This window comes from Polyergus mexicanus, unplaced genomic scaffold (genome assembly GCF_030449975.1).
Source record: "Polyergus mexicanus isolate NDT 795.1 unplaced genomic scaffold, iyPolMexi1.0 SCAF_15, whole genome shotgun sequence".
Lineage (NCBI taxonomy): Eukaryota > Metazoa > Arthropoda > Insecta > Hymenoptera > Formicidae > Polyergus > Polyergus mexicanus.
This window is the reverse complement of record NW_027223335.1, coordinates 752,011-772,293: the sequence shown is the minus strand read 5'-3', so window position 1 is coordinate 772,293 and position 20,283 is coordinate 752,011. Positions and strand designations below refer to the sequence as shown.

The 20,283-nt window shown below is 37.9% G+C and overlaps 1 protein-coding gene across 1 annotated transcript in view; it reads right to left on the bottom strand.

The window, feature by feature from the left end:
* The window catches only part of Phyhd1 (Phytanoyl-CoA dioxygenase domain containing 1), a 129,417-nt gene extending 115,506 nt beyond the window's left edge, over nucleotides 1-13,911 (bottom strand). Inside the window, exons 1-2 of the mRNA XM_070308358.1 lie at nucleotides 13,363-13,911; nucleotides 12,546-13,180 (exon numbers count right to left, since the gene is read on the bottom strand). The gene's annotated coding sequence lies outside the window, so the exon portion shown is untranslated. The remainder of the gene's footprint in view (nucleotides 1-12,545; nucleotides 13,181-13,362) is intronic.
* Between the last annotated feature and the right edge of the window lie 6,372 nt (nucleotides 13,912-20,283).

Genomic DNA, 20,283 nt, shown 5'->3' with positions numbered 1-20,283 from the left:
GATCGCGGGAGAAAGAGAACGAAGGGGAAGAAGCGGCGGTGGATAGGCGCAAAATAAACAGCGGAACATTTGTGCGGGACAGTCGAACGGATAGATGGGCAAACCGACGTCCGTGTGGAACAGGATAACGTCGCTGCTGTCTGAAAGACGAACGTCCTTCAATTATCCGCGTACGCAGTACCGCACGTATCCGCTGTTGTAACGAGCCCTTCCGGTAAAACATGTCCGCACTAAACGTTTCTCGCGATGCGCTAGTTAAATTGCGAGAGTAATATAGATTTGCTCTGCGTAGAGAACAGTCGCTGTGTACTTTTAAATCATTGTGTTATATATATATATATATATATATATATATATATATACATTTTCTTCACCTCGTTTCGATACTAATATAATATCTTGTTATTTTTTCTGTCAAAGTATTTTTTAAAATGTTTTCGTATGTACTATAAATATTTATGCGAAAATTCCAAGTGAAAATAATACAAATACATGCGCGTAATAAATATATTATTTATTTTGTCCATTTTACAATCTCTATATTTTTTTAGATTTCTAACGAATGTGACTACTGTAAACGAATACTAATGTTGAAATATTGTTGTTTCAACAAATTCGCCTCTGTTTACGCAAAAATTTTTGCACAAAACGCTTAAACATATTTTTTCATTGTGCTTATATTGCTCTTACGAGCGATAAACTAGCGTCATTCTACGAAGCGATCAAGGAAGATGTGAATTATGAGAGAGGTCAGGCCGTAATACTATGTTATACCTATAAATTGTCATTTTCGAATTTTATAAGTCTCATGCCATAAATAAACCGCAGTGCTCTTGGCACGTTGCTGCTTTTTCTACGAATGATTTGCGGAGAAGCGGCGCGATGTGAACGCTGTATACAACATGCTCCATTCAACATATTTCATCTAAACTTCTTCCACTCGTTCCTGCACACGTTCTTTTTTACCTAAATTTTCGCGTGTCCTTTCGTTATGTAAATTTTTCGTCACCAAATATCGATTGTACTTTTATATAATGAAAAATTGACTTTTAAATTTTGCGATAGACCTTGATATTTCATCTTAAGAATTTTAAGATTGTACATTTTCAAAAATTTTAAGAACAGAAAGAAAGTACGATATTTTTTTTCAATAAATAGGGACGTGCCCTTTCCTTTTTCTCTTATACTATAGAAAAATAATATATTCTCTATTCCCATAGACTCTATGTGTTACTTTATCGCGTATCTTCCCTTGCGAAAGAGATCCAGACAATATGTACATATATCTACATACGACTGTATAACATGAGATAGCTGTGAGATATGTATAACGTATGTATAGCATTCAAACGTACCAACGGTATCGTGTATATCACGCGTATCATACGCAAACAGAAGGAGCTAGAGAAGCTCAAGAAGTAACGCGAACGTGTGGCGAATAGAAAGACAATGGAGAATGACAGAAGCGCGATGTGCAAGACCGAGCGAGAACCTGAAGGGATTTCGCGAGGCACGTTTCACCTTTGGAGTTTGCAGGTATACGCGCCGGCCTCTTGAAAGCACTGTTCGAGTTCGTCCTGAAAGTCTCCACCCTCCGGTCGGAAAGAGGGGGGGGGGAGAGGGATAGAAAGAGCGAAAGCTTCACTTCGGAGAGCTTAAACCGAAAACATAATCAAATCTCGCTGAGAGCCGCCGCGGTGCAAAGTTACTAATTGCTTAATTTCCCTCGCTCCACTTCAGTCTTCCTGTCTTCCAGCATCCTCCTTTACGAGGCTCCCCGCCTCTTTCTGTTTCTCGCCCCCTCGAAACTTGCCTTATTTTATCGAGCCCATACCGTTGCCCTATCGCTGCTTTCCCGTCCTCCATCATTCCGTCTTTCATACTATTGCGGCCGCCCCCTACACTTTTCTCTACGCGCACATTTTTTTTTTTTTTTTTCCTCTTTAGCCTTTCCTCGCTCGCGTAATTTTGGGCTTTTTAAAATAATAATTTACTAAATTTACCTACATACTATTTACTTGAAAATTTATCGAGACTTCTCAAAGTATTTAATAAAATATGCGAAATTTCGTATCGCAAATAAATGCATTTACGCACGGATTGAAACAGTTCTTTTGTGGAAGAATATCATTGAGAAAATAGTACAAGTCAAGCAGGAAGATAGCCCAAGGCAAGAGTCAGCACGCGGTACTTTCCTTCGTATAGAGAAAGGAAATTGTACGCGAGAAAGAAACGTTCTCGCCTGTCGTCAAATGTTATTCCCTACCTTCTCTCTTGGCTTCCTTTTCCTTATCGCACTTATTCTCTGTTTCATTCCGCACAAGTTCCGAGACTATTCCTCGAGAGCAAGCAGATTACACTATCTTATTCGTAAAGATACAATACAAAAATATATATATGTTATACTAAATTAACAATAATAAACAAATAGATATATAATAAACGTTATTTTAATTTTCGAACCATATTATTGCTTGCGAAATGACCGATTTAAGATATATGCACGTGTTGATATATTTCATAGAAACATAATCTTCTATAAACGGTGTTGAATATTATCATGATGGAGTTATCGCTTGCATCATTATAATAAACCGATAAGAACTCGACGGAAATAATTGTTGCGTGCCAAGTCGTTGTTTACAAGTTTACGATACGTAAAGTAAATCCGAAATGCAATCGATCTATTCAAAGGCAATGAGTTGTGCAAACGCGATTTCACATGCAAAACGAGCTTTAAAATCACCTGGGGCATGTCTCGCGAAAAGATGAATTTTCATCCCTTTCTCTCATTTTATTCACGAAATGAGGAAAAATTTAAAGGCGATCTCGAATATTCCGAGTATGTATTTAATAATATTTTTGACACTCGATACAAATGTGAAAGTCGTCTAATTTAGACTCGGGTATTATGATAAGTGCATTAATTGAATATATTTTACTTTCAGAAATTAAAAATTTGTAAAATATAAAATGTGCTAATAAAACTATACACTTGTTAGATTTTAATATTTATTAACATAACGATTATATATATTCCGCGTATTTGCAATATATAGTCGTTTTTATAGAAATGTAGCGAATTGCAACGAATAAAACATTAATAAATATTAAGCGTATGTGACACAGAAATATTTGCAGTACAAAACGCCTAAAGACTTACAAATTACTACGCGGCTTTCAGAGGCCTTTATTAATGGCATAGCGTGACTACCTTTCCACTCGCACGAGCAAGCAACCGTAAAGTTCTACGGTCGGGTGAGGGAAAGTTAACGCAAATTTTCCACCTTAACGTTTGTCTTAAGGAGCACCGTTTCTTTCGTCGCAAAGGTACTGCCGCACCATCGAATAAATTTCAAAACGCCGCGAGAGAAAATATAGACGCGAATTCTCCCCACAATGGTAATACTATCTCGAAATATATGAGGTAAAGCAGAACGTGAATTTTACCGCCGAGCTTTACCTTAAAGCCGTCTTAAATTTCTTTTCGTAAGGGAAAGAACGCGTGAAGAAAATGAGGAGAGAAGAAACAGGCGTGACGAACAAAGAAAGTGAAATACAAAAAGCTAGAGGAGAAGTGAGGGGGAGAAAAGGCAAAGTAATAGCCGCGGATCCTGCATCCGTGTACCATCTCTCCCACCCTCGATATACACGTTTCGAGCTACCAGAGTAATCGATCTGTCGGACGATACTCGTGCCAATGAATCGCTCGAGCGCGATTTCACGCGAAACGAGCTCCGAGACCACCCATCACTTCCCGATGGGAAAGGGAACCTTCGACCGTGCAGGTCACCTCCGGTGAAGGATGGTCCGTTCGATCGCGATAAAATGATCCCTCCACCCAAGCCTTTGGCCGATTTAACAAATCGTCTCGGTCCGGCGCGAGACCCGGCGCTATGCCGAGAAAACGAAAAGGATGAAAGCCGGGTTGATTGTCGAGACGTTCCAGAGTTTTCATCTCGGCCTGTATCAGCCAATTTCGAACATTTACATCTTTTTTCTCAATTGTTCGGTGTTCGCCAGGAAGCTATAATTAATTCTGCTTCCGTAAGAGTCTTCCTTTTCCTCCATTGAAAGTAGTATCTCGATATCGCGTTTTGCGATTTTTTTCCACGTGCGCGAAAGATATTTAACGTTCAAGATTAATTGCATTTTTTTTTCGAAACCAACGACTCGGTAAACGATCGATTTTTATTGTCAGATTATTTCTTTTGTAAAAAGTGGACGATAAGTCTTTGAAAAACAGCAGTCATACCATGCGGGCAAAAATGTAATAAAAAAGAAGACACTCGAAGAACAAATAAACTTTCGATCCCCTTTCACGATCCTCATTCTTAATCCCCTCTTTTGGAGAGAGAGAGAGAGAGAGAGAGAGAGAGAGAGAGAGAGAGAGAGCATAAAAAATGACGCGATGGTCATATTCGAAATATACGTGATTTTCTTCGCCTAAGGAAAAAGAAAAGATCGACATCAAATTTGAAGATTATTTCTATATATACAATATATTTCGTTTGTTGCATAAGCAGGATAAAGTCAAAGGCAATTCGAAAAAAGAGCCTCTTAAAAATTCAAACTTCGATAAAGGGAAATTAGAAGACTAGAAAATATGTATGTACTTTTAAACATGATAAGCGTTGAATCTTCTTCATCTTATCTTCCTTTTATTTTCTTCTCTTCCTATACGAGATTATATATTATACATATTCCACAGAAAGGTATCAAGGATATAATATATATAAAAATGTAATAGATGAAATGTCAAATATCTAAATGTTTTTTTCGCAGAGCTCTTTGCAAAGTATTTGTAGTAAATATATTTTAAAAATTCGATATGTTTAGATTTTAAATATTTCATAAAAGAGCGCCACAAATTTTTATATCATAAATTAAATAATAATTAGTAATTTATAGCTTCTGTTGTTAATCAAGATTGTGATATATTGTTACAGATATCCAATTTGCATGCCCAATACGAATATCGCATAACAATGCCGTTGTTGCAATGTAATCTATACTAATCTGGCGCATAAGCTATATCATATATATGTCAAAATCATTTGAAAAGATTAGTTGATATGATAAAATGAAAATATGGCAGTTGTAGTATCTCCAATTTTTATCAATTTTCAAAATCCGTTATATACATATATTATATTTTGATTACGCAAATAATTTAATTATAATTTATATGGGAAATTTTTGATAAAATCATTGAAATTGTAAAAATCATATATAACGTAAAAATAAATGCACAAAGTTATCTCCGTTCTTTTATTCCAAAGGAGCTAGAATAACCGGCAGGATAGTCCACTTTTACTACTCTCTGTTCATTTTCTCCCCGCGATCTTCTATTAAAAATTCGTGACAATCCATTTAGCCGTAGAAATTAGAAAGTAGCCTTATCTCTCTTCCTTAGCTTTATATATTCTTAACGAGATAAAATTTTTAAGAGAACTTCGTAGAAGAAATTCTACGTAATTCTACAGAATTAAATTCTTCATTGTATTATTTTTTTTATTTGCAAGCTATTCTTATCAAAATAGTAAATAAAATTCAATCGCATAAATAGTTTACTTATCGAACATTAATAAGTAAATTAATTATATGCGTGCAACTTTAATAAATAATAATTAGCTGTTTTATATATTTAAAAAAATGTGCTTCTAGTAAGGTAAATGATAAAAAATATGTAAAATAAAAAAAAACGATAAGACGATATAAATATATATATATATGTGTTTGTATAGAACGATCTGTAATCGACCGTGTAATTGCTTTTACATCTCTTTTAAGTTTACATTACATGCTACATTATGATCGTTAAAACGATACGGTGACCGGTTGAATCACAGTCTTTTGAGAATTTTCATGTTTAGCGAACCGCGTCGCACGACTATAATCATAACGCGTCTTATCAGACTCGCTTAAGGTACGATAACTACGGGCAATATCGTTAGCGGGCGATACTTTTGGACCCGCGAGAGAATCGTCGGGAGACGCGGAAACGAAAAGAGAAGAAAACAGCAAGTTTTCAAGCGCCTGTTAGCCTTCGACGTAATCGGCGCCATTGAAAAGAGCGATTTATATCTCGTTATGTGTTCTATCGTGGGCAGGGAACACCCTTTGTTCGTGACCCGTGGGAAAAGTGGCCTCCTAAGGTACATTTCGTATCCCCTAATCTGCGTACTACTAGACGCTTTCTTATCTTGCGCTCCTTTTCTGCGTTTTCCTTCCCCTTCCCCCGGCGTCTGCTCGCGATCTTTGTCCGTCTTATTTCGCGTATTTCTGTTTCACGGCCGTTTCCCGAAAGGATCGTCGAGAGACTCGAGGAATCCGCCTCTCGTTCCACAGCGAGAGAGAAACAAACGAAACTCGAGAGGAAATCGCCTTTGCTATAGTGACGCGCCTCCTATCTCCTCCTCCCCCTCCTCCTCCTCCTCTTCCTCCTTTTCCGTCCTCGCTCTTTTTGCCTCTCTTTGCTTCTCGCTTCTATGCGGCGAATTCGTTTTCCGCGGGGATGAAAGAAAAGCTCCGTGGCCATAGAGAGACGACCGGCACCAAAACGAGAAAATTTCTTTACAAATATATGTCTTTTGGGCTTACTCTTTCTATCTATAAGAGACTACGTTATATAAGCGTAGCAAAAAGATATCTCTCGCGAGCGATACACGGATGTTTATAATAGATAATTCAAATAAATTTTATAGAATATAGACATTTTTCAGATTTCATTTTGTATAAAATATAATTACAGGGCTCTTTTTATATTTTGCAAATTATATTTTTATCTTTCTCTCACATCTTAGTAAATGATTTCTAGCAATTTTATTTGTTTACCTTGTTGAAATTATGATCGTAATTATCGCGAAATAAACTATAGTTCCGTACGACTGTAACGGGAAACGCGCAATCGTGAATGAAGACAGGAAAGAAAAGAAGCCGTTGTTTACACGACTTGCGAACCACGACATTCTCGCCCTTCGGAAGGAAACTCGATCCTTCCACGCCTCCATTTCGTTCTCCTTTGACCGTTCGCTTTTACGTACGACTTTCGTACAGGCGACCTCGCTGCAAACGAGTTTTCGAGTTCCTCCCTTGTGTATAAAGGGGATCGGCAAATTCCACAGGTTGTCCCTTCCACGGCAAATGTCTGTGTTTGTCCTTTCGTTTGGTACGAACGCGCGCGCGCGCGCTTATCGGCGGTATCGCTGGCTCGAGGCAATGTCCGTTTGAGAAGATCAAGAAACCGGTCGTACGCTCGCGAAAATCCCATTTTCTCCAACCGGCTCTTTGAATCCGAGCGGAGTGAACCGTGAAGCTCTTTCAGCCCTCTGTATTTAAGACCATTGTAACCGTTGACCCGGCAGCTTAATTTGGTCGTCAGCTAAATCGCAATACCCACGCGCGTCCTTTCTTTTTACGATTTGCGATTTACGATAAAACGCCACTCGGAAAAGCCGTTTGTGGTCCGTTCGTACGTTTTACTCGCTGTTTCGTAACTTCGTAGATATACACGTATAAATTGATTCTCACGGTCTACATTTATATACAAGTAGCGCGTACTTTAACAATTTCGACGGCAACGTTATATCGAAATATAAAACGTATTGCGCGAGAGTTTTCTTATCGAAACCACAAGCCAAGCAAAATAACATTCGACTCGATTCAACCTCAGTTAAACTGGTGCAACAGGGGGCGAAAGGTGTTAGGGACGTGTTATCACGCCCGAGAATACCCGTAGGTGCCTCCTCTTTCTTCCTCCTCCCCGCCTGAAGAATTAAACGCACGCAGGTCTTATATGACAATTCTTGCGGCAACCGCACAGTACACGGTCTTCTCGTATATATATATATATATATATATACATATATTCGCCGACTCTAGAAGCGCGTTAAGTGCACGTAAGCAAATACTTCCTCCCTCCTCTTTCTCGAGAGCGTCGTAAGGTTTACGTTTCGGCTCCTCCGTTTGCATTCCGTCGCGCGACTGAATATTCCACGAAAGAACCTCCCGATCCACCCTTCCCCGCGTCCCGGATGTCGCTGGGAACCGCTGGGAAGAGAGACGTTTGAGAGACGACGCCGCGATAGAGAGTCGGGGGAGGCGCGTGCATAATTCAGTGGTAATGCCATGAGTTTATTCCGACCGCTCCCCGACAAGGGGAGGAGTTGCGTATGGTCGGTCGAGCTCCATCAGTCCGGAACTTTCCGCTATTGTTACTATTTGCCAGCCCCTCTCTCATTCTCTCTCTGAGTTAACGGGGGACTGGTTTAGAGGCGGGTACGGTCGCGTGTGTATTTTGCCTTGCATGAACGAGACTACGCGCCGTGCAAAGAGGACGCCGACGTCGTACGCGAGTTAGGACGAACGAGAGGAAAGCTGAAACAGGCGAGACAGCCGACGACATACATAAGTTGAAGAGTAAGCCGCGGACGAGAAAAGAGAGAGAGCTGTCGGAAACGCGTAAAGGGGAAAGGGACTAGTGATAGCAGCAGAGTCAGTCTGACGAGGCGACTGCACGGCAAACATTTATAGTTGCCAAAGCCTCGAGAGATTTCCATATTGTTGTTACTACTTAACCGCTACTTGTTACTATTACTCACGGCATCGTTAGCAACGTCGAGAACTGTTTCCCCAATTAAAGCATGCGAACGCGCCGACTGCTCGTTGAATACGAGAATTGTGTTAATATAAAGAAGATAACACGCATCTCGTGTATATGCGTGCAATTTATCATCATTATCGAGACTCGAATGTCGACAGAGTTTAAGTTATAATAAGTTTAACCGAAGACACCAGCAACGCGATTCAAGTGCGTACGGCTATAATTCTTACGCGATCCTCCTCATTAAAAATAAAAAAAATAAAATAAAATAAAATAAAATTTTCCAATGAAAGAAATTAATAAGATAAATTAAAACGTGTACGAAAAATCGTGTACATTATTTGTCAGATTATTGTATCGTTGAGTTTATATATAAATCAATCTTTCATACTCTAAATAACTTTAAAACAACCGCTTTATAACAAAACGACATAAAAGCAAAATGTAAATAAAGGGAAGGGAGGGAGATAAAGTTAAAATAAGTCTATAATAACGGCAAAACGATTCTTTAACTTTCGCGACATCGTGAGATTAATTTACGCCATACGAATCGCTGTACCATTTGTGTGCTCAGAATCATCTTCAACCGCCCTAGGAGAAGTCCCGCGAGGCCTCTCGTATACTATATACACGGGGCAACGCGTATAATTGCACGCCGCAATAACGCACACGGTGCGAGGTCTGCGGTGCGGCTTATTCTAATAATCGTGCCCGTCTGAAATTAAAGTCCGGGTTGTAATTAACGGCGCGTCGCGCGCGGTCACGGAATATATACGAATAATCGCCATAAAATTACGGAGAGTTTACGCGAGTACGACGCGACGCAGAGAGGAAAGGATCGTCCGAGAGGGACGCCGCGAACGAGAACGTACGGGAGCGAAAGAAAAGATGGCGAGAACCCCTCCCATTCCGACTGACCAAGGGTAAAGGAACCGATGACGACCGAATGTAATAAGTCGTGATGTCGGCTCGCCATTCTTTGGCGCGCTTTCTGCCACTGAACTCCGCGTTATTTTCCAGCCCTTTTCCCACGATTTTACGGCATGGAAATACCACGTGGATATGTAGAAACCCGTTCCAGCTCTCTGGGACAAATGCGGTTGACGCGACTTAGTTCGACGTACGAGGAAGGAATTACCTACACGGCGCGAAATGATTCGCGGAACGACGTGGAAGCGAAACACAATGGCGACATTACTGTAATAGCGACCGCTAAAATTCCAGTCGGCGCAAAAATTCCAGTACAACTATTTTCTCACTTGCAGAAAAAGAGGAAAGATATCCAGTTACATCATTAACATAGCGAGATTAAGAATAAAATTAAATAGACATACTACAGGACAGATCTGATAATAGAAAAAATATAATTTTATGAGTTTTATTACGCGATATGTCGTGTCGAAGCTGCCGGAAAAACGTTCTTATTTTGCATATTAAAATATTTCAAAGATTCTTTAAATCTTTATAAATCGGACGCAATTGGAGAAAAATTTTCACCTTTATCGATAATTAAAAAATTGAAAAAATTGCCGCGATAAGGGTATTTCTCGATATATTGCATCATTCCTGTAATAATATGACATCTCTGTGTGTCGAAGATAACGAGAGACCACGCAGGTGGAAGAGGAGGAATGATCGAAACTCAATCGACGCGTAAGTCAGTAGCGTGGAAAGTTGAGATATACAGAGCGAAAAAAAAAGAAAGAAAGAAAGAAAGAAAGAAAAAGTAATAACGCAGCATTCCCCCAAAACCGTTTCATTCATTTCCAATCTGTTGACAATATTCGCGAATATACATAAAATATGTATGAAAACAATTTTAAAAAATGCAGAAACATCTCCCGTATTAGAAATTCATTCGCCGTGTTTCCCATTTAAACAAACGCTAACGACGAGATTACTCTCCACGTTTCTCGTGACCCAATTTCGCCGCGATCCATCAAAAACTTACGAAACTTTCCGAAAGGAAATAAAGTACGCGCGATAGTATGAAAAATGATTGCGCGAAAGAGAGACTTTACCAGAGAAAATATACTGAAATAAATATATACGTTGCGTTTCGTTTAAATTTTTCTTTCACGAAAATCTGCCTAATTCGTGACGCGATACGGCTTTAGGACAAAAATTCACTATTCGCTTCAATTCATTTTAAACATTACGCCGACACCCGTAGATCATAAATTTACGTATAAATAATTAAAAAAATTTAATCTCAAACGTCGTACTTTTATACATGTATAATATTTTATAACAAGCTACGAATATTTTTTTCAGCGTTTCTAAAAATCAAATATCTCTTACCTTTTCATGAACAATTTTTCATACGATGTAACATAATTGTTTGTATTTGCGCTTATAGCTAAGTACAAAATTATTTTTGGAAATATGTAAGAGGTATATTATATAATATGGATTTTGTTGCAAGCACACAGTACTTGAAAAATTGAACGTTATGAACGCGTAAATGTGAAAAAACATGAAATTTATTATAAAGCTTAAATTTTTCACACATTGTTACCTTTTCATTACAAATATTTCTATGTTAAATTGTGAAAATTTTTATACGAATATATACTTGTACGCGTTAATTAAATAATTAGTATTATTCTAGCTACGGAAATGTTGCGTGAAAAAAAAAATGTCAAATTCGAAGAATTAGGTCTCGTCAATTTATAGCGTATTTGTTAGAGAAAATTGTGAAAAATACAAATGCCTATACAAGTCAAATATAATATTCGGTTGATCGTAAATCTGCCACGAGCAAATAGATTGACGTAATTTGCATTGCGCGAAAAACTCGTGCGCTCTCGTACAGTACGCGATCTGACATATTTTATTTAAATATCCGCTTGTACTCTCATATACACACACACGTGCATATTCAGAGGAATTGACACGAATATTGTTGTCGATAATATGCAAGCAAGCTGATAAAATAATTACAATTGCGTTATTATTATTATTTATTTTGCAAATATTTTATAATATCAGTTTCAATTTAAAAATTTATCATACATTGTTGCTAATAATCACAAAAATAGTATGAAAATTCCGCGAGTATAATCCGTGATTGATATTTATAACGTGGTAAAGTACGACCGTTTTTTTCTTTTTTTTTTTTTTCCAATTCTATTCGAACATTTGTGGATTTCCACAACTCGTCGATATGAAAACTGCGCTCTAACATAACACAATAACGAGACAAAGATCAGTTTTCCTCACTCGTTCTCAAAAGTTTATACAACGTGTGCGTGTATGTCACTTTTGCAGTAGAAGCACGGAAGCGTTGGATGACGAAACTACCTCCTCCCTAGCGAAATTCTTTTTATACCGACGACCGTAATCTCATAGCTTTTCTCTTCGTCTCTTTTTCCTCTTTCTTTCTTTATTACAGTATACAAGGGAAAAAGCAACGATAAAAATATGGAAATGTATGTCATACAAAATCGTTCAAATCGAACGTTGCACTTTTTCTACGGAACATCTATAGAATTATTATCATTATTTATCACATATGTGATGTCGAATAGATTATAACAGAGTATAATTTTCTCAATTAATTTTATTAGATACTGCTGTGTTCCAATTTCAAAACTTACAAAATTTTTGAATTTTTGAATAAATATTCATTAGGAAGCCGTGCAAAGCGAGAAACACAAAATTTTAATTTTTATAAATTTCTTTTTTTTTTTTAGAATTAAATAAAAATTGAAAATTAAAAACTGAGATAAATTGAAGATATACGTAGTGGCGGGATTAAAGGTTTTATATTTTCAATTTTTTCCAAACGCATGTATTTCAAGATATTTTTTTGTCTGTGATGTAAATTTTGAATGCAAATCATTTTCATAAAAAGAAAAAAGTAATAATAGTAAAAGAGAAGAAAAAAAATAGAGACGAGAGAAATTATAATGATATAAAGAAATAAGATAATGCATACCAATATTTATTGCACGATGACTCCTCTGGAGGATTGCATTTTAATACACTGGCATTGCTGGATCACACTCGCGATGACACACGCGAAATACGTAGGATAATTGACGCGATATATTATTTTGGCCATTCGATGAAATGCGATCGACACATTGGACAGGGAAAACCGGATTGATAAATTAAAATGATCGCTCGCATTTATTCGGCACTCGCGATTACATAACGCGAAACGAGCGCGATAAAATATTTTTCTTATATAAATTAACTGTCAAATTGTTATTTACACTTTTGGACATATATTACACATCGAGTTCTGCATTTTATTAATTTTTCTCATCGATTATATATTTCCAGTCTTTCTGAAAATATAATAAACGAGTTCGAACATGTTTACGCGCACTAAGATAATTCCCGAGTCGTCGCGAACGACGCGCTGTCGACCAGTTGGCTCTTCTCGTTCCGAGAATCGGCGCGTCATAAACATGGCGGACGGACAATTCTCGCCAACCGTAACACGAATACCGTAGGCACACGCATACAAGCGGGATCTCCTTGGGTGCTCCCTTCCATGATTTTTGATACTTTTCATCACTCCGAATGACGAACGACACTCGCGATACTCCGTCGCACGAACGAATGCTACGAAAAACGCGAAAGATGCGTACGGTAGAAACACATTCTTTAGGGGATGTGCGCGAAGGGCGCGGGGAAGGGTGTGTATGTTTATCACTATCGAAAGATGTATGAATCACACGAGTCAGTTATATACACTGAGACAATCGTCTGTTGTTATATTCTTCACTTTCGATATTTATTCTTACACGAAATTCGATCGACGTGGATAAAAAAGATACGAGAACGCGGAGCGAACGGAAACACGACTAGTCACTGGTGCCGCGCGATACCAACTGACCGGCGAATATGAGACAAGTTCGGTCGCGTGAGACGCGTCTACCTTCACGCGTCTACCTTCACGCGTCTACCTTCACGCGTCGCGCGACGAGAAAAAATAGACTATTTATTTCGATCGCACGTGTGTCAATTGATACACCAATTCGACACTTGTTCTTACGCGAAATTCGATCGAGACGGATAAAAAGATACTCTTCGTCGAACGAACGAATATTACGAAAAACGCGAAGGATGCGTAGAAAACACATCCTTTAGGTGACGCGAACGAAGGATGCGGGGGGAAGGGCGTGTACGTTCACGACTATCGAGAGACGTATTTATCTCAATCACGCGAGCCAGTTATATACACCGAGGCAATCGTCCGTCGTTACCGATCGTTATATTCTTTACTTTCGATACTTGCTCTTACGCGAACTTCGGGATCGAGACCGACAAAAAGATACGGGAAGAACGCGACCACTCACTGGCGTCGCGCGATACCAACTGATCGGAAAATGAGACAAGGTCGGTCGCGTGAGACGCGTCTACCTTCGCGTCGCGCGACAAAAAAAAATAACAAATACAGAGAGAGACGTATTTATGTCAATCGCGTCCGTTGTTACATTCGATATATTCGATATTGATTCTTACCCTAAGAATTCGATGGAGACGAATAAAAAAATATGAGAACGCGCCTAACATGCTTCCTTGTCCGCGCGATGCAAAAAAATCCTTGTATACACAGATATATACTTGGATATTAATAAAAATATTATTAGAATAGTTATAGTAAATTATAGCAAAAAATGATAATTATTGAGATGTTGATGTAATTACATGTATTAATAACTGATCTATATTGTACAATTACCTAATAATATATCTGTTGTATAAATTAAAATTAGACTAATATTTGGTGTACAACGTAAATATAGATTATTTTCATTTTTTTTTTTTTTTTTGACTAAAAATATAAATGTGCTTATATTTGTATTTATAAATAATTATTAAACTATTTGAATCCATACATCACGCGCAAATTCGTATCTAAAATAAATTTCTTTTAAATTTATAATCTTTGAATTACTGTTATTATTTTTTTTTTATATATATATAACACAATCGTAATATAATATTATATTATTATATATTATTTATCATAAAATTATATAATAATGATATTCTTATAAAAATAATCAATCCTGAATCATAATATCCTTACTACATTAAATTTTCATAGGTACGTTATCACCTTTTATTTTTATGTATAGGGAATAAATGTTTGAAAAAAACCAGAAGGGGAGATTAAACAAAAGAGATATTTAAATGATCGTACTCTCTCTCTAACTGCAACGATGCGCGAAAAGCCCTTATTCACCGATGAAAACCGTATGAATGAAACCGTATATCGAGCTCGTTGCACGTGAAACAGCATTAAGCGATAACCGGCAGGCCGTGCATCTATCGCGTGCAAACGTCAAACGTCATCCCCCGCATAAAACGGGACCGCCACCCTCCTCGTCAGGAAGTTCTATTCCAGCACGACCGTTGATTTGCGCTAAAAATGCGTCGCCGGCGGCGTTCGCGATTGACCGGATAACGCGGTCCCCAATTACAGTCTCGCTCGTGGCGGTGACGCGGAACATAATCGGCTTGACGTTGGTAGCGCGATGTAAAATGCTTGTTGCCCCAACGGTGGCTAATGACGAGCTCATCTTCGCGGCCGCGGAGCAAAGTTATTTCGCGCGATCGTATCGCGTAATAACGCCCGCGTATCAACTTGATTTTTACGGAGGACGTGCTGCTTTCCATTTTCGTCTCCCGTAACAAAATCAAGTTATAAGTTTGCTTTATAGAGAAATTATTTCATTGTAAACATGATGTTTTAAGATTGCCAATGTCTAGAGATTAATAACTTGTCAGTTACACGAGCGAGTGAAAATCGAAGAGTCTCTTTAAAGTTTCAAGAATACAAATATACATATAAGAAAATTAAATTTTCTTTATCGCTCGAGATATATATATATAATTGAGATAACACGACACTTTCTCAAGTTTTTTAATGACATAATGCGGAAAATCCAGTAGCATCTTTAATCCTTCTTTACACAAGTGCTTTACATAAGGATGCCGCTTCGCTTCGATAACGTAACGATACGATCAAACCTATCGTTGCGTGAAACAATATTAAGCAATGATCAATCAACTGTACAGAAGCATCGTACGAACATCAATCGCCTCGATTCTACCTGTCGTATCTTTCTTATAGAGTAAAGGAGATTGTCAATCAAACATAAATTATTCACGATAAAAAGGATTTAGTATTTAATTAGCGCTAAAAATACAAAAATAGAATAAAAATCTGAACTTTTAAACGAAAATGTCGAGATTCTATAAAATAAAATTTTAATATTATACACAGATGAGTACATTTTTGCAAAATACGTAGCAAGAAGAATTTGATTTTAAAGTATTATGGTACGGCTAGAGAAATATATAGGTGAGGAAAAAGGAGAATGCAGAAATGATTGCGTATCGGATAAAGCAGCTTCAAGGCATTAAACTTCTTCTACAAACACAAATATGCGAAAGAGACGTATTTGATCGAAGAGAAATACGATCCTGATGCGTACTCCCGAATTTAGCTGCGGAGAGGTTTCATCGGTCACCTGTCACTACCCTTACGAGTCACCATCTTCAACCCTTTTCATCCCGGGCACCCATCAACCTCATGCCCGCACCCTATCCCACGAACATAAAACAGCTTAGTGAAACGCTGTACAAGTTCGAAAAGCATCGGTATATGTTCCCTTGGCAACTCAATTTACAGTTATCGTAAAGAGGAGGAAATATCAACGAAATGTCAGTAGCGGAAATAGCGTACTCGGAAAGTATTCACGGAACACTCGGCAAGTTTATTCAGAGAATACACGTTCTAATCTTATCGTTTCGACAGAATTATCATTTTTACTCGCCGTGCGATTGACGATAGATCTTTTTTCCATGCTTCGTTACATATTTACGCAATATTGTAACCATAAATTATCAAAATAACAATTTGCTTTTATCGAGAAGCGTAGAAATATTGGCGGTATTGTTTTGACGATGACATTTATTTTCATTTGAAACGAATGTAACGCGCGGCGTACAGGAGAAAATAAACGATAAGCGATGCAACATCGCGTTGTAAATGGAAAAAGACGAGATGTATCGAATATTTATGATCAAAAAACATACCGAATTTTTCGACTTTGTCTTCTGTCCCGAAATAGCGAACGTATAGATGCGCGACTTATCGTTGAAAATAAATATTGTCAGAAATCATAGGATAAATATCATATCGTCGTAAGTTTCTAATAAAAGGATATTCTCGATAAAGAAATAGCTATATGAGTAAACGAAGGATAAAAGTCTCTATAATAAGAAAGACAAGTTTCATGTTAAAAGTAATCAAGATAAGCTATTGCCTTCGCCATGTGCGCGCATTGGATTTTATATTATATAAAACTGATCTTTTTTTTCTTTCGTTACTTCTCGTCCGACGATCGATGGGCTTCGAAATTTTCTGATTGCACTTTCTGCGGGGAAGTATCAACGTCGACTAATGAAAAATATCCCTCAAAGCGGCTTGCGTGGATATTAATGCGCTTCCATTTTAAATATTACTTTCAATCTTTTCGCTAGAAATCTGACTAAAATCTTTCCGCCAATGTTACACCACGCGCTTTAATACATGACACGAATAAATGAAAACTGATTCAAAAGGAACGATAAGAATTGAAAAAGAAAGAAAATCAAAGAGAAAGAATTTGAAAATAAAAATATCGATATTTTTTGACGCTCTTAGATTTGACCAAAATAATAGATATCCCATCACATTTAATCTATGATTTTAAAATGATTATAGATCATTTTTTATTGATTTAATAGAAAACCGAGATTTCGATTTCGCCACATGTGATGGACGATCTGTCTGATAAAAATCTTACATTCGCGGAATTGAATAGTTGAAACGGGATTTGGCTGTCTGCCGACGAGATCGGTAGCGAAGACGTGGAAGAAGCGAGCGTGGATATTTAAAACGACAAACGATTCGCTTTACTCCCGTCGCGCGGTGCTTAAATGCCATCGTCGTCGTCGTCGTCGTCCTTGTCGCCAGAAAATTCCGACGAGAGCGAATTTCCTATCGAAAATATTCAACGTGCGCACATTCGAGCACGCCATAGTGCGTGCACATAGCGCACCGCAATTCGTTCGGGGGAATCGGCGCATCGAATTTTCCTTTTTATTTTTTAATTCGCTGTCTCACCGAGACCTCTTCTCCTCTCGTCCTCGCATCCCCGCGATGGTGATGGCCGCGCTCTTTTCATTTCGTTCCGCGATTTATGGAGCGCGGCGCGCTCGCTGGCGGGCTGGCTGACCCCGCAAAGAGCGTGATTTACAAGCGAATCATAATCGACGTGAAATCGATATGATTTATCGCGAAATAACGAAACGGAGTAACTCATCCGCCCACAGTTGTCGACCATCGCGGCACACGGTCCGTTTCCACTTCCTTTGTGACGCGACCCGCCTGCTGAAATGTATTGTACGAGAATAGTGCTTTTCACTCGACACACGATAACTCGACGTTCGTGCAAATATCGAAAAGGCAAGCCGTATGTTTCGACTTTGCTGGGAGTTAAGTATTTGGCTCTGTATGGCGTTGTTTGCGCTACGTCAGCATGATATTCGTAAACGAAGTTGCTTCATGTTACGACGTTATGCACTGATGAATATGAGGTTTAGAGCACACGGTAATGTACAAAATTATCGTCAGTTTACCCATGTAAATTTATTATAAATTTAAAGTCGCGGAAACTAATGAATAAACTTTGGCTTTTCCACTCGGTTGCAAAAAAAAAAAAAAAAAAAAAAAAAGAGAGAAAATTTAATTTCAAATTGTAAACAACAGCTTTAAACAACTAGAATTACGGCTAACTTTGTCCATAACGTTCGCTGCATAAACATGCATCTGAATTTATTTAATATACAAATAGAGAGAGAGAGAGAGAGAGAAAAGAAAACAGAGAATACATTATTATTGATAATTCTACGTATTATTTACATCAATATTAAATTATTGATTATATTTTCTTTTATTAGCAAGAATATTCAATATATTCTATCACAATTCAAAATTATATATACATATATATTGTATTTAAGTTAAGCCGGATACGTAAACGCGTATCGTGAACCGAAAACTCAGACATTAAATGCACAATAGTTACGAGATATACGCGATATATTGAAAATTGGATTGATTTAGTGTGAAATTCAGGTTTGCGACCGTAGTCAATCCAGAATAACGCACATTATGTTAATGTAGAGAATATTAATAGTACAGTACTGCAATCTCGACAGTTCAGCAGTACCGTACATACATTTATGTATATATATACACAAACATTTATCATTTAAATCTCGCGAATTACATTTAGATTTCCGTCTTGGTGCTTTATCTGTTCATTCCCTGTAAGATATTAACTATAAATTGTTTTTTTTTTTTTTTTTTTTTAAATACTGCTCATTTTTTTTTTTTTTTTTTTTTTCACAATACACAATTGATAATTCTGATGACAAATCTCAGACATGATATCATTTTACATACACGAAATATTATACGACATTAAAATAATAATTGGACATACATGCGAGTAAAAAAAAACTTATAAAAATAATTTCTTTTTTTATGTATAAAATTATTTAAAATTGTAATTAAAATATTCTCCAAATTATATTAGTGATACTTAAAGCATAAATGCGTAATTGTCATTGCGTCACAAAGCGTTCAGCAATAATTAAAGAAAGCTTTTAGCACACGATTTTGCGAGACTGATGTAAAGCGGAATTTTACGAGTTCAATCGCGCATAAAAATTTAATTGCTTTATTCCGTTCTCAAGCGTGTAATACGGCAAGAATTCGAAAAATTGAGACGGGCAATCCGTACGCACGCACGCGACGTTATTTTATTAAAAGATATTAAAACGCACGTCGCGCCGCCGAGTGTCTTTAACGAGCGTTACTCGACTATTAAAGCTGAATTAACGGCGCACCTGCCCGTCCTGATAATCGCAAGTCCATTTATGATAATCGACGGCTCGCTAAAATTTCATACGCTCTTCCATTTAACCGAGCAGTTAAACGAGATAATTAACTTGTAATCGCCTTGGGGCCCGGACTCGATTCACGTCTCTCTATCGCTCTTCTTAATTGGACGAAATCTCTCTATACTTTTTTAATAAATTCCAGTGATTGGCGTATCGATCGTCTATGCAAATACTGGGTGGTCGTTGAATTTCTAATATTCGCTCTCTAGAAGCAATACTCGCTTCGCAATACTTGGGCTCGACGACTGATCGTACAATTTGAATAAGCGGTTTCCTCCGATGCCTACTCGAACGCGTTTCTTTACCCCTCGGTATATCTCCTTCTCTCTCTCTCTCTCTCTCTCTCTCTCTCTCTCTCTCTCTCTCTCTCTCTCTCTCTCTCTCTCTCTCTCTCTCTCTCTCTTGTACTTTTTGTCCGCGCCGTTTCCACTTTTACCAAATATCGTTCACACTTTTACACTTCCCCTTTTCCCTTTCGCCATTCCATTCCCCCTCGCTCTTGGCGCAGCCTCGCGAAACACGTACGCGCACTCGTTTCGGGCGTTAACGGAAGTCGATTCGGGACTAACGAGCAGACGATCCAATTATAGAATTTTCATCCGGACACATTTGCCAGGCGCGTCGAAGCCTGCTTTTGTATAGTTAAAGCGGACACTTTCGCACCGCGCTCGATCGGATATTAACCGGAGTGTTTAGTC